This window comes from Passer montanus, unplaced genomic scaffold (assembly GCF_014805655.1).
Source record: "Passer montanus isolate IOZ18808 unplaced genomic scaffold, ASM1480565v1 scaffold79, whole genome shotgun sequence".
NCBI classification, from domain to species: Eukaryota; Metazoa; Chordata; class Aves; order Passeriformes; family Passeridae; genus Passer; species Passer montanus.
This window is the reverse complement of record NW_024373145.1, coordinates 74508-86660: the sequence shown is the minus strand read 5'-3', so window position 1 is coordinate 86660 and position 12153 is coordinate 74508.

Below are 12153 nucleotides of genomic sequence, written 5' to 3'. Positions count from 1 at the left end.
CATTGTACTTATTCTACCTTAAATACTATATTGTAGAATTCAAGAACCTTGTCAAAATCTGATCTGACCAAGATGGGCTTTCCTCCAAGAGTCTTTATCCTTCTAATTAATTTAATTGTGCTTTTTGATTTCTTGTTTCCATTTGAGTTGCTAACTTGCCAGTTCAGTTTATAGGTCATTCTACCATCTCAAGGTTCTGTCCTTTCTATGGCCTTATTGTGAGTCTTTCCTGTCCAAGACTCTGAGTTTTTCAGTGTTTCAACAGTTACATAGTCTTTATGGACACCTCTCTCAACTGCAGCACCTAAGTTCTTTCTTTTGGGCAAGAATTTCTTCTCACTCTGTCAAACATTCTCTTTTCTTCCCCCTCTTCTGACATCTTATTTAGTTTATTTTACAACACTTTTTACCCATAACAATTCTATTTCTGTAGTCTCTTCCTCACCCTAAACAAAGCAAGACAAAGTGTAGTTCAGGACAGACTTCTGTTTCAAACTTTTTTTTTTTAAATTTCCTGGAAATAAATCAGAAAACTAGCACTATAAAATCCTCTTTACCCTCCCTCTGCAAAAAATGAGCAGCTTCTAAAGCTGTGCTGTACTGTTGGCACGGAGCTTCCTGGTAACTGGTTCTTGGCTGAAGAAAAGTCACGCTCCAGGTCTGCTTCCGTTGCCTAAACATAGGCATCTAGTGCTGCTTCAGACACCGCAGGAACCCGGCTTCCAGCTACTGAATGCCCAGAAGGCCAAGGTTTCTCATAAGTCCTGTCTCATGCCTGCCAGCCCCATGATGATGTTTTGGATAATCTAGGGCACCTCAAAGGGTACTGAGCTCCTATATTTGGGAATCTGGATCATTTCCCCAGCAGCACAATTGTTCTGGGATTAAATAAATCACTCACTGGAAGACATATCCTCTCCATTGACTAAAGTGGGAACCTAAAGTACTTGTTTATGTGCTTAGCCTTCAGACAGTTATGCATGGGTGAGAAGAAGCTGAAATTATGCCTGCCCAGATGCATGATGTTGGCAGATTCCTGCCTTAGCAAGCTGAACCTTGGCCAGGTGAGAACAGACAGAGAGGACAATATACCATGGAGCTAGGAAAGACAAAGTGTAGTTCAGGACAGGCTTCTGTTTCAACTTTTTTTTTTAATTTCCTGGAAATAAATCAGAAAACTGGCACCATAAAATCCTCTTTACCCTCCCTCTGCAAAAAATGAGCGGCAAGCAGCTTCTAAAGCTGTGCTGTACTGTTGGCACGGAGCTTCCTGGTAACTGGTTCTTGGCTGAAGAAAAGTCACGCTCCAGGTCTGCTTCCGTTGCCTAAACATAGGCATCTAGTGCTGCTTCAGACACCGCAGGAACCCGGCTTCCAGCTACTGAATGCCCAGAAGGCCAAGGTTTCTCATAAGTCCTGTCTCATGCCTGCCAGCCCCATGATGATGTTTTGGATAATCTAGGGCACCTCAAAGGGTACTGAGCTCCTATATTTGGGAATCTGGATCATTTCCCCAGCAGCACAATTGTTCTGGGATTAAATAAATCACTCACTGGAAGACATATCCTCTCCATTGACTAAAGAGGGAACCTAAAGTACTTGTTTATGTGCTTAGCCTTCAGACAGTTATGCATGGGTGAGAAGAAGCTGAAATTATGCCTGCCCAGATGCATGATGTTGGCAGATTCCTGCCTTAGCAAGCTGAACCTTGGCCAGGTGAGAACAGACAGAGAGGACAATATACCATGGAGCTAGGATCTGAAACTACCTATGCCACTGGTCTAGATCTTCCTAGAGATCTCGTAGGCTGGCTACTACCATGTTCTGGAGCTGATAATGCCACATCTATACAGCTACCATCTAGGAGCTGCTCTGCAGGCTTAGATTAGGTTAACCAAAGTATGATAGCAGAGGGTGCTTCATTTTCCTTATTGATCCATTGTAATTATTTAACTTCCTCCAGCGTAGTGCAGTTTAATTGAATGTCTACAGACATCTTTTTCTCCATTATTGTCTTCCAGATTTTTTTTTGTATTTGTTTTTATTGCACTGATTTGCTTTCCCAGATTACCCATTCCACTTTACTCATTCATTCCCTGTGAAATCACAGTCTAAAACTTTCTGCAATAACATTTTCAAAGCATAGTTGTTCAAAAGGTTTTATTACCAGAGTCATTGTAACTTCCCTATCAATACAGGGTAATTTTCCAGAGAAGCTCTGGATGCTCCATGCCAGGGAGAGGGGAAGGCCAGATCGGATGGGGCTCTGAGCAATTTGATCTAGTGTAAGGGCAGAGGGGTTGGAACATATTCTCTAAGATCTCATCCAACCCAAAGCATTCTGTGGCTTTGTGATATGACAATTGTACACTGCAGTGTTTGGGATGATAATTGAGGAATTCTGCAGCAATTTTCAATAGGAGTGGTTTGTTTGTTTGTCAGTTTATTATGTCCCTTTATTGCCACAATCACATCTGCAAACAATAATTCTTCTATTTTGTCCTCTGAGTGTTCAGTTATGGTTCATGAAAAGATGCCATTTTATTTTTCTTTTCCCACTGCTCACATCTTATAAACTGCTCCATTGTTTAGATGTCTTATTTCTACGTGTGCACCCCAATAATATACACAACAGTGATTTCTCTAAAAAAAGCGCTTCCTCTTGCACAAATGTCAAGTGTTACTACAGGATTTTAGTCAGAACCCTTCAGTGCTATGTTCATAAAATCCTTTTTCATTTACAAAAAGACTCGCAGCATTACCAAAGTCACAATCTGTGTACCAAGGCATACAGGGGTAAAGAGGACATGTTGGAGATTGGGTTACACCCCCAAAAATGTAAGTGGTAAGGCCATGTGAGCTGGAACCCACTCCATATCAGGCAGAATTGCTTTTTTCCACTGAACTGCAAATTCTTCCCTCATGCTGATAAACAAGTGAAAATTATATAATCAGGGTATGTTTATACTCTACGCAGACATGTCATAGCTTAAGTATAAACCTGAAGGTATTAGAGCAAAGGCAGAGAAAGCCTATGGTCCAGTGCTGCTGTTTGTCAGAAGTTATGCTTGAATTATGTCCCAAATAATAGGCTGAAACTGAAAACTGTTCAGAAATGTGGAAAAACAGAAATAGGCTGAAATGAAGTTAGGCTCAGTCATTTTCTTCTGACTTCTATTATTTGCTGAGTAAATTCCAAACAAATTGTAGAGTAGCATCAATAGGAAAGTATTTATGATTTACTGACAAAAATATGGTTGCGTTGATGGAAACTCTGACTTAATCTTATAAAATAACTCATTTCCAGAAGCCAGTATTTTCAGCTGATGCATACCTTTGCTCTGTTGAAACCCATTTTCCTTGCTATAGTAACTGAATTCATTCTTCTGCCTAGGGAAAAAAAAATTTTAAAAATGGGAAAAAAAAGAAGGAAAAAACCTCAGGAGATAAAAAATTGTATCTGTGACTGCTCAGCTGTGCTTCCTGTACCTTTAGTTTATGATATTCAATACCTGCAAAGTATCCTGAACCAGAATTAACAATTTGGAAATGCTGTTAGCACTTAAACCATAGTTGGCAGTGTAATGGATATGTATAATTCAAATACTGTTCAGGCACTGAAAGCAAAAGAGCTGTCAGTGTTGTGCTGTCTCTGCTGAGAAAGTGCTTGACCACCTTACTCAGTTGGCCCAGCAGCTCTGACTGGCACTGTGCTCTCCAGTAAAGTGAGACCAGACACATTCAGAGATTGATTAGGAAGCTTAGAGATAGACTTCACTGCAGTGAAAAGAGTCACTGAAACCCATGGAAGTTAGAAATGAAATGTACATGAAACTAAATTTAGTTTCCAGCTTTATTAATAACAATTCTTCCAGTACTCAAAGTTGAATTCAATCAGAAAATAAGAAATTGAGTTGTTCTTTCTGAGGTGACTTTAAATATGGACAATAGTCTGCAAAAAAGGGTTGTTTTTTCTTGGGAAGCCTTGAGTCTTAAGCCCATCAACCCTTTGCTGGCAGATGACTCAAGAGGTGAAATCTCCACAACTGAAATTGATGGAGAAACTTTTTAGCTGCCACAGCACACTGAAGTATACTTTTAAAGTATCTCTGTTTAAAGATCACCTGCGGACCTAACAGAGTCCACTCTGAAGTAGAGGCCTAAAGTAGGTGAAGGGATACTTTCTGAAACAAACAAGCTGCCAAGTGTTTGCTCCATCTTTATACCAGTCTTTACAAGTAGTCTCTAATAGCCTAGTTCAACTGCAGAAATACTTCAGGTTTAGCCTGATTTTGCAGATTAACAAAACTGGTACAGACTGTACTAAATTCCTTCAAAATTCTAGATGACAAGGACAGGAGGAAAGATAAAGATTTCTGCATCCTCCTTTATGAGAGAAGGAAGGAAGGAAGGAAGGAAGGAAGGAAGGAAGGAAGGAAGGAAGGAAAATAAATTACTTCCAGGAACTGCCTTTTAAATTGGTTTGTCTGTTCTCAGTAACCTTCTATGAGTAATGTACCTGTGAAATCAACTGAATATAGTACAAGTGTTGTGGTTTGGGATTTTTGGGCATGTTTTGGGGGTTTTTTGCGGGGGGAGGCAGGAGGGTTGGGGAGGAAGAAGGCAGAGGGCTTGGTTTCAAAAGACATCACTGTAACTGTTTATCTGATATCTGTCTGCAAACCCTAGTGTTTTAAACATTTTGAAAAAAAATATTTAAAAGAGGTATATAAGACTCAAAAATTCTGCAAACTAAATGCGATGTTAGGGAGAAAGATCCAAACTTCCTTGTCTCTACCAAGAAAAGGCAGTCAGAATTAGTTTTATTCAGACACAATTTCATGGTCAGAGACTGTACACATTTGCCAGGAGCCAGACCACATATGAATAGTTTCACATGCTGTCTCTGACCACTGAAGTGTCCACAGGACAAAAGACAGTTCATAGGAAACTGAACTTCATTAACTTTGCTGCTCACAGAATATCTTGCTGTTATAAACTGGAAGACAAATTTTAGAGAATAGGGGGAATAACAATAAGAAAGGGAATTATATGGTCTGGCTTCAGAACAATGGTCCAGTTACTAATTTCAAACAGATGTTCTTTTCTCAATAGTTCATAAACAGATGAAGAAAGAAAGGGAAACTTGTACTTGAAAAGTAGTAGATCTCTGTCCTAACACATTTGTTCAGATGCACACTTGAAAATTTGGATATCAATCTATTGAATCCACAGCACTGCTCTGAAAGTCTCATAAAAGCACCCTTCCCTTGCTGCAATTCAAATGTTGTCCATTTCTGGTATCAACTGAATACAGAATTGCTAAGGCTTGAGTGCAAAACACAGGAGGAGTTCATTTAATCATGCTTAGACTGGTTTTAAAAATTTGGTTTTATTTACACATTTGGGATTTTAAATTGTCTGATTTTACAGAATCAAATTTCCTTCTTTCCTTGAAAGGAGTTTCAGCTATGAGCTGATGCAACCAAGGTACCATGGATTTGTTTTGGAAGTACTGTTTCACTAAGTTCACTGGACGTGAGGGATGGAAAAAGTGTTTTTCTACAACTATTTCAGCTAAGTATTAGGATCCTCTCTCACTTTCAGGCAGGAGATATTTGAGTGGATAAATTGTTATTTTGGGGTGGACAAGTCAAATCTGTTGAGACTGTTGAAGTCAAGTGATTTTCTTGAGTCCAATGTTCTGGCAATCGAGCACACACTTCCTCCTTCTCAGACAGAGGGACTGCCATAAGCTACCTCAGCAACTTTCAGATTTTCTTCTCAGTGGAAAAGAAGGAATGCAAGGAGGCCTCCAAAGCAGACAGGGAATCAAAATTCTCAGGCTGCACTGTGTCTCCTCTCAGAGAACTTCACTCCAGACTCTTGCCAAAACAGATCTATTTGGAAATGTTAGTGTCTTAAGGAAAACTGTAGTTCTATCACACCAGGCACATAGGTGAGGTGAATCACCCCTTACATAATTCTTTGTTTTGTGTGAATTTCTCTACTCATTTCATTCACAAATATATTTTTGTCTCTTACTATAATTTTGTTCGGCATCTTGTGACAGGTTTTCAGCTTTTCTATGTGAATCTATCACATTATATATTTTGAATAGTTTATCTATGAAGAAGAGTAGATGATGAATTTGATTATTCAGCTTAGAATACACTTGACCCACAAAGCCGTGTTTCACATTTAGTCTGTGAACTATAGGATCTATGGGATTACTCACAAGATTGAAATTAAGCATATGCTTTCACACATTGTTGGATCAGAAACTGGAGTTATGGTTTAACTGCGCCAAGGTTCATATTTGTTCTCATGAGGAAATAGAATAAACTACAAACCTTACATCTGGAGGCTAATTTGAGCTTTCTTCATATCCAGGAAAGAATTAGGTGATTTTAATGAATTCTTATTCACTATTATAGGAATCTATTGTCTATTAAAGGTCAAATAATATTTTTCCATCTTTCTCATATCACTGCAATTAGTAAAATGTATCCGCTGTGTTTATGACATTATTAACCATAATAAGATATTGTCAGTAAGAGGAGTAGACAGAGGTATTTAGAATTTAAATTAGTAATCAGAATAATTTTAAAAAAGCTTTTTTATCATAGATATAAAACTAAACAGTTGTAAATAAGAGATTTCATTTTCTTTCACTTCATCCAGAAATACTTAAATAAAGCATCTTCTAGATTCTGGTTTTAATCAGCTTTTACAGAGAATTCAGGGAAACAATATCAACTAAGATGGTAAGAAACAAATGTTAATGAGTGTTGTGACTAAACATCCATTGTGTTATGAAAAAAAAAATACTGAAGGATATTTAGTCCTTTCCTTTCCTTTCCTTTCCTTTCCTTTCCTTTCCTTTCCTTTCCTTTCCTTTCCTTTCCTTTCCTTTCCTTTCCTTTCCATGTACCTTATATGTTTTCTAGTTGGTATGCTATTGATTATGAAGTACTTAGCACTGAGTGATTTAAGAAATTTTTTTTGCATTCCATGTTTTTTCACAATTAAAAGAAAAATGCGGGGAGAAAATGAGTTTTCATGCATGCAGCACATAACAAAAATACCTGCTTCTAGTTTGTAGCAGGAGCATTCACTGAATAGGACCATAATTATGGTATGGTTACCATTCAATATAGAAATTGTTTTATGTGCTTTTAAGACATTTTGGTCTCTATTCCTCACTCCTGAAAATTGAGAACATGTACATGGATCCTATAAGTTCATCTGTCTTGGCCTGAGGAAGAATTAATCCTGTCTCCTTCTGGTTTGGGGCTAGTAATGGATGTAAGAGTTAAATATAAATTAACTTGTACAATTAAAACAAATATTGAGTCACTTATTTAAGAGAAGGGAAAAGGAAATTGAGCTCTCAAACTGATTTGGGGAGTTGCATATAAAAGATGAAGAAAAATCATCATGGAATGAAGACTGTAATGCAGCAATATCAGCAACAACAATGTAATAGTGATGTTAGTGTCTTATGATTGCTTAATGTTGTGTCAAATGTAATGCACACAGAAAGCCTTCTGAATTCAGCAACACAGATCTAGAAAAAGGAAAAGCAAAACAAATTGAAAAGAATTTGCGTCAAGGGTGACAACCACATTGCTACTAAACATGCCTCACATCTGTTAAGATATTTAAGAAGCAATTTTACATGTGTTAAGCACAACAGTTCTTGTCCAGTAGCTAATATGTGCTTGCATTTATTTTTTTTCAGTGAGTCCATTTCCCTCAGTGCAGTTAAGAACTGTGCCTTTGCAAAAAAGACTGCCAGGCTTGTTCTGTAATGTAGACTAGAGCCAGACCTGTGTTGAGCAGGAAATGTTATAAATAAAAACACGATCAAGATGTTGGCTGATTATTACTGAATACATTTGAATGTAAAATCTGCTAGAGTGAGTGTTCCCTTCATCCATTTATTTTATTTCTTATTCTTTAAGCCTTGTCTGGACTTGATCATGAACAATAGAATTATTGATTCTACACTTACAAATGAGAGCCTAGGGGCCCAACTCTGCCAGAATGACCAGTCTCAGGAGAGAGCTGGGAGCATCACTGTGATTTCTCACATGGTTGTACTTAGAATGTCCATATTTTAACTTCTGGAGTAAACATCATCTGCTTGTCAAGGAGCAGATATGACATTAACTGCCTCCACAAATGTTCTATTTTCACAAGGTTCAGCTGTGAAAGGACTGAAGGTGGCCTGAAAAATCTTGTCCAAAACTTTCTGACATAATTTCCTTTTTTTCACTTGCTGCAGATCTTCTTTCAGGGCTCAAGATTTAGGGGTCCAGTTATCACAAGTTACCACATGTCAACAGTAAACACCTGGGTGCATAGCCTTAGAAAAACCCAAAACTTTAGGCTATGATTTCTCTAGCAGTTAAATCAGTTTCAGTTGATCACTAAAGCCATGGGGACTTGTCTTATTATCTTCCCACCTAGTCCACCTTTTTGACTTTGTTCTTCTCCCATCTTGTCCATTGTCTCATGACTGTTATAGAACTCCAAGAAAATTCAACATCACTGAGTTGACAGAAAACCATCCAGTTCTTTTTATAAAAGTTTTGTTGGTTTGGGATCTTTTTTGCGATGTTAGTGAGCTAAATCTGCTTGTGGTGGGATGTCATGTGTGTACATCAGGGTTCAATACACTCTGACTAAGATCTGTTACATATTCCACATGAAGAGAGTTCAATTTTTAACACAAATTTATATATTTGTATGTGCTTGACATGACATGGGATTTTGATTCAGCACAGTGATACCACAATGTACTGAAATCACAATGCAAACACAATATAGCAGTTGCAACACAGAATTAAATTACAATACAGAAGTGATTCCCATTTACCAGAGCCTGTGGGCTCAATGTTGTGACAGGGGACACCCCCCATTTACAGGAAAGAATACATGGAATGTATGGGACATGTATCTACCCCAAGCCTTTCATCATGGGCTGTTTGGTGGACTGTCAGTGGTGCTGCTAATGCATAACAAGAACAGAGAGCTTAAAGCAGGGAGCAAGAAAAGAAGCAGAAGGCATTGAGAAGTATAGGATGATGAGTCAATTGATCTGGCCTCATGAAATTGCAGCTCTGGTTTAATTCACCATCCTTGTGGACTAAAAAATTCCTGCCAAGTACTGAGAGATATGCAGAATTGTAATCACACACAAATTCTACAGTCTCTGTTCTTTGCCATCTCTTCTGCAGTGTAGCATCTACGTTCTCCCTACTGTACTAGACATCACCAATTTCTGGAAAAATGATCATGAAAATCAGCTTCTCTTGGACAAGGAGGAAGGAAACAAATTCTTATTGGCTATTACTGATCTCTGCAGCTCAAATCAGTCAGAGCTGGTCCTAAACCTGACTTTCTGAATACATGCTTATGGAAGATTTCAGAACCACATAGAGGCCTCCATGTTACAGATAAATATATTGCACAATTTCCCAGACAAAATTACTTTAAGTAGGAGTGATCTTTGAAAGACGTAATTCACCCTGTTATACAGGTGATGCTCTGTGGAGACCTGAGTCTGCAGCTTCAGCAGCACTGCCAAGTGTGGCTAGTCCAAAGAGTAACATCCTAAGCAGAAGAGCAGTGCAAAAAGCACAAACACATTGTCAAGCTGGCTCTGACAGAAGTTTTCCATGTTTCCCAACTTCAAAGCAAGACCGCTAATGTCAGTCTGCAACAGCAATTCTAGAATAACTATGCAGATTTTAGTAAGTTATGGAAAAAATATTTTAAAACAAGAAGCTGTTGGCTCAGCTTACCCTCATAAGGACAATCAGAATGGCAGCCTAGAGTACAAACTCACTGTTTTATGGAACACAAAAAGTCTTTACAGCTGCCTGTAGCCAGAGCTTCATTTACTGCTGGCTTCTGGCAAACAATTTCTGCTCAACCTATTTCCATCCCTCGCATTTCTTTCACAAAGAAGAAAAGTAAAATTTGCCAAACCCTCAGCATGCTGGGACCCCTTTCTCCTCCACCTATTGCAGCTACCTGGAGTAAAACTGTCAGTGCTTGTAAAGAAAAAAATGTGTCAGCTTTTTGATTTGCTACATTTTCACATTTTACAATATTTAAACTACTTTCTATAAGAGTTTTATATGCCTTAATGGCTTCCGTTCAAAGCATTTCTAAAAGGAGCTGTTTATCATTCTCATTAAATGAAAGCTCTCAGTTGAAAAGCAGTTTGTATTTTGTCAGACATACAATGAATTTGTAGATAAATGCTTTGGATGCCTCTCTCAGCTCAAATACCAATGCCTTCACCAGTCTGAACATTCTTTCTCACTGCTTTGTGACTTTTGCCATTCTATAAAAAGATGCAGGAAGTCAAAAAAGGAATAATGATTTGCCATGGAAACTTCAGTGAATATTTCATTGAAATGAAAACATGTTCCTGTGTATATCCAGACCCATGGATCATGACAAAGTTCTGCCAACAGATATGTCTGGTGTCATAGGTTATCCATGACTTCTACAGTGGGTTGACAAAGAATCAGGATGCATGGGAGTCTGGTGCCATTCTGGGCTAACCTCTGAAGACCATGCAAGGTAACTTGGGGCAGCAAAAAAGGCTAACTAACTAACTGCATGGAGCTCCTGACATCTGCCTTTATATCTCAAGTGCTGAAAAAGGAAGGAGACATAAAAAAATTCTCATATCTGTGCTTAAATACAGTCCACAACTTATGTTTACAATATGTGCTTTGTATAGCCAAAGTTTGCCAAGAATTGCCTCTGAGAAAAGACAGTAATTGTCCTAAGTAAGTTAGCTCTAGGCAAAGATTTACTTTACAATGAGACCCACTGCAACTCTACTGCCTTGGGGCTGGGGACTTTTTTGGATTTGGGGTTGGGGGACGGTTCTTGCTTTTTATTATTGTTTTAATTATTAGGCATTTTTGTACAATACTGGGAAAAACATCAAGTTAGGAAAAGCCAGTTTGTGGGTTACCCATGCAATCTTAAATCATCGTCTTCATTTTACAATGAAAGATTTAATTCCACAATCACGGAACACTTATGTCAGAAATCCCTTGCCTCATTGAAGAAAAAATGCATGTAACAAACAAGCAAGGCATGGTTTTTATGTTGTCAAGACATTTGCTGATATGCTTTCTTAAAATATTGGATGAGAACCGATGAGAGCCCACACTTTCTGTGCCTCACCTATTTTCAGTCGCACTGGGCATGATTCTCCCAGAGCCGGGTACCAGAGCAGAAATCTGGATTACAATGGTTTTGAGAACCTGAATTATTACATTTCCTGCCCCTGGCTCTTCAGTTTGAATTTGAGCACTGTTTTTTGGGTTTGTTTTTATTTTGCTGGGTTTTGGGGGTTTTTTTCTGCAGCTATCTTTTAGCAAAAAAGGAAAAGAATTGTAGTAAAGATCTGTGTCAAAATTATGCAATAATGGACTGTCACTGAATAGCTGAGTGAATCTAAGAGTTTAAAAACATAATTTTTAAAGCATCTGCTTAGTGAGGTATGGAAATTGATCTGCTTTAATGACAAATTAAAGCCTAAAAGCCCTTTTATGTGGAGCTGGTATTAGGGTGACTCCTCTTCACACACAACAATGTGTGAAGAGGTTTGCAAAAGTTTTTCTTAAAAGTAAGGCAACTGGAATTTTGATGAATTTGGTTCTTTTAGATCATTAAGCTGTACGGTAGCATTAGGCATGTACATGCATTGTCTCATTACTACCTTCTGATTCTTTGCCATCCTTGTGTTTAGCCAATAGTTATTGGCTTTCCAGTGGATCATGTCACTGCTGCTATGCAAACTCTAAAAGACAAATTATGTTGTGTATCTAAAAGAATTGCATAGCTACAAAAGACTGTTTACTAAAGGACTAATTAGTGTATAAGCACTAACCACAGCTACAAGCATTAGAAAAGGAATTCATATAAAAGATTTTTATCTATTCTAGATAAAAGCAGGTGTAGTGATCATATTGGGACTGATGACATTTGGCTTGTACAAAGTATAGGAAGCCTTTGGTTGTGATACTGCTAGTTCTGGCATGGGGAGGGCTGTTTATTTAGTGAGACCAAAGTCTTCTGAAGCTGTGAGAGATTTGCTTCTCCAATTAGATATGC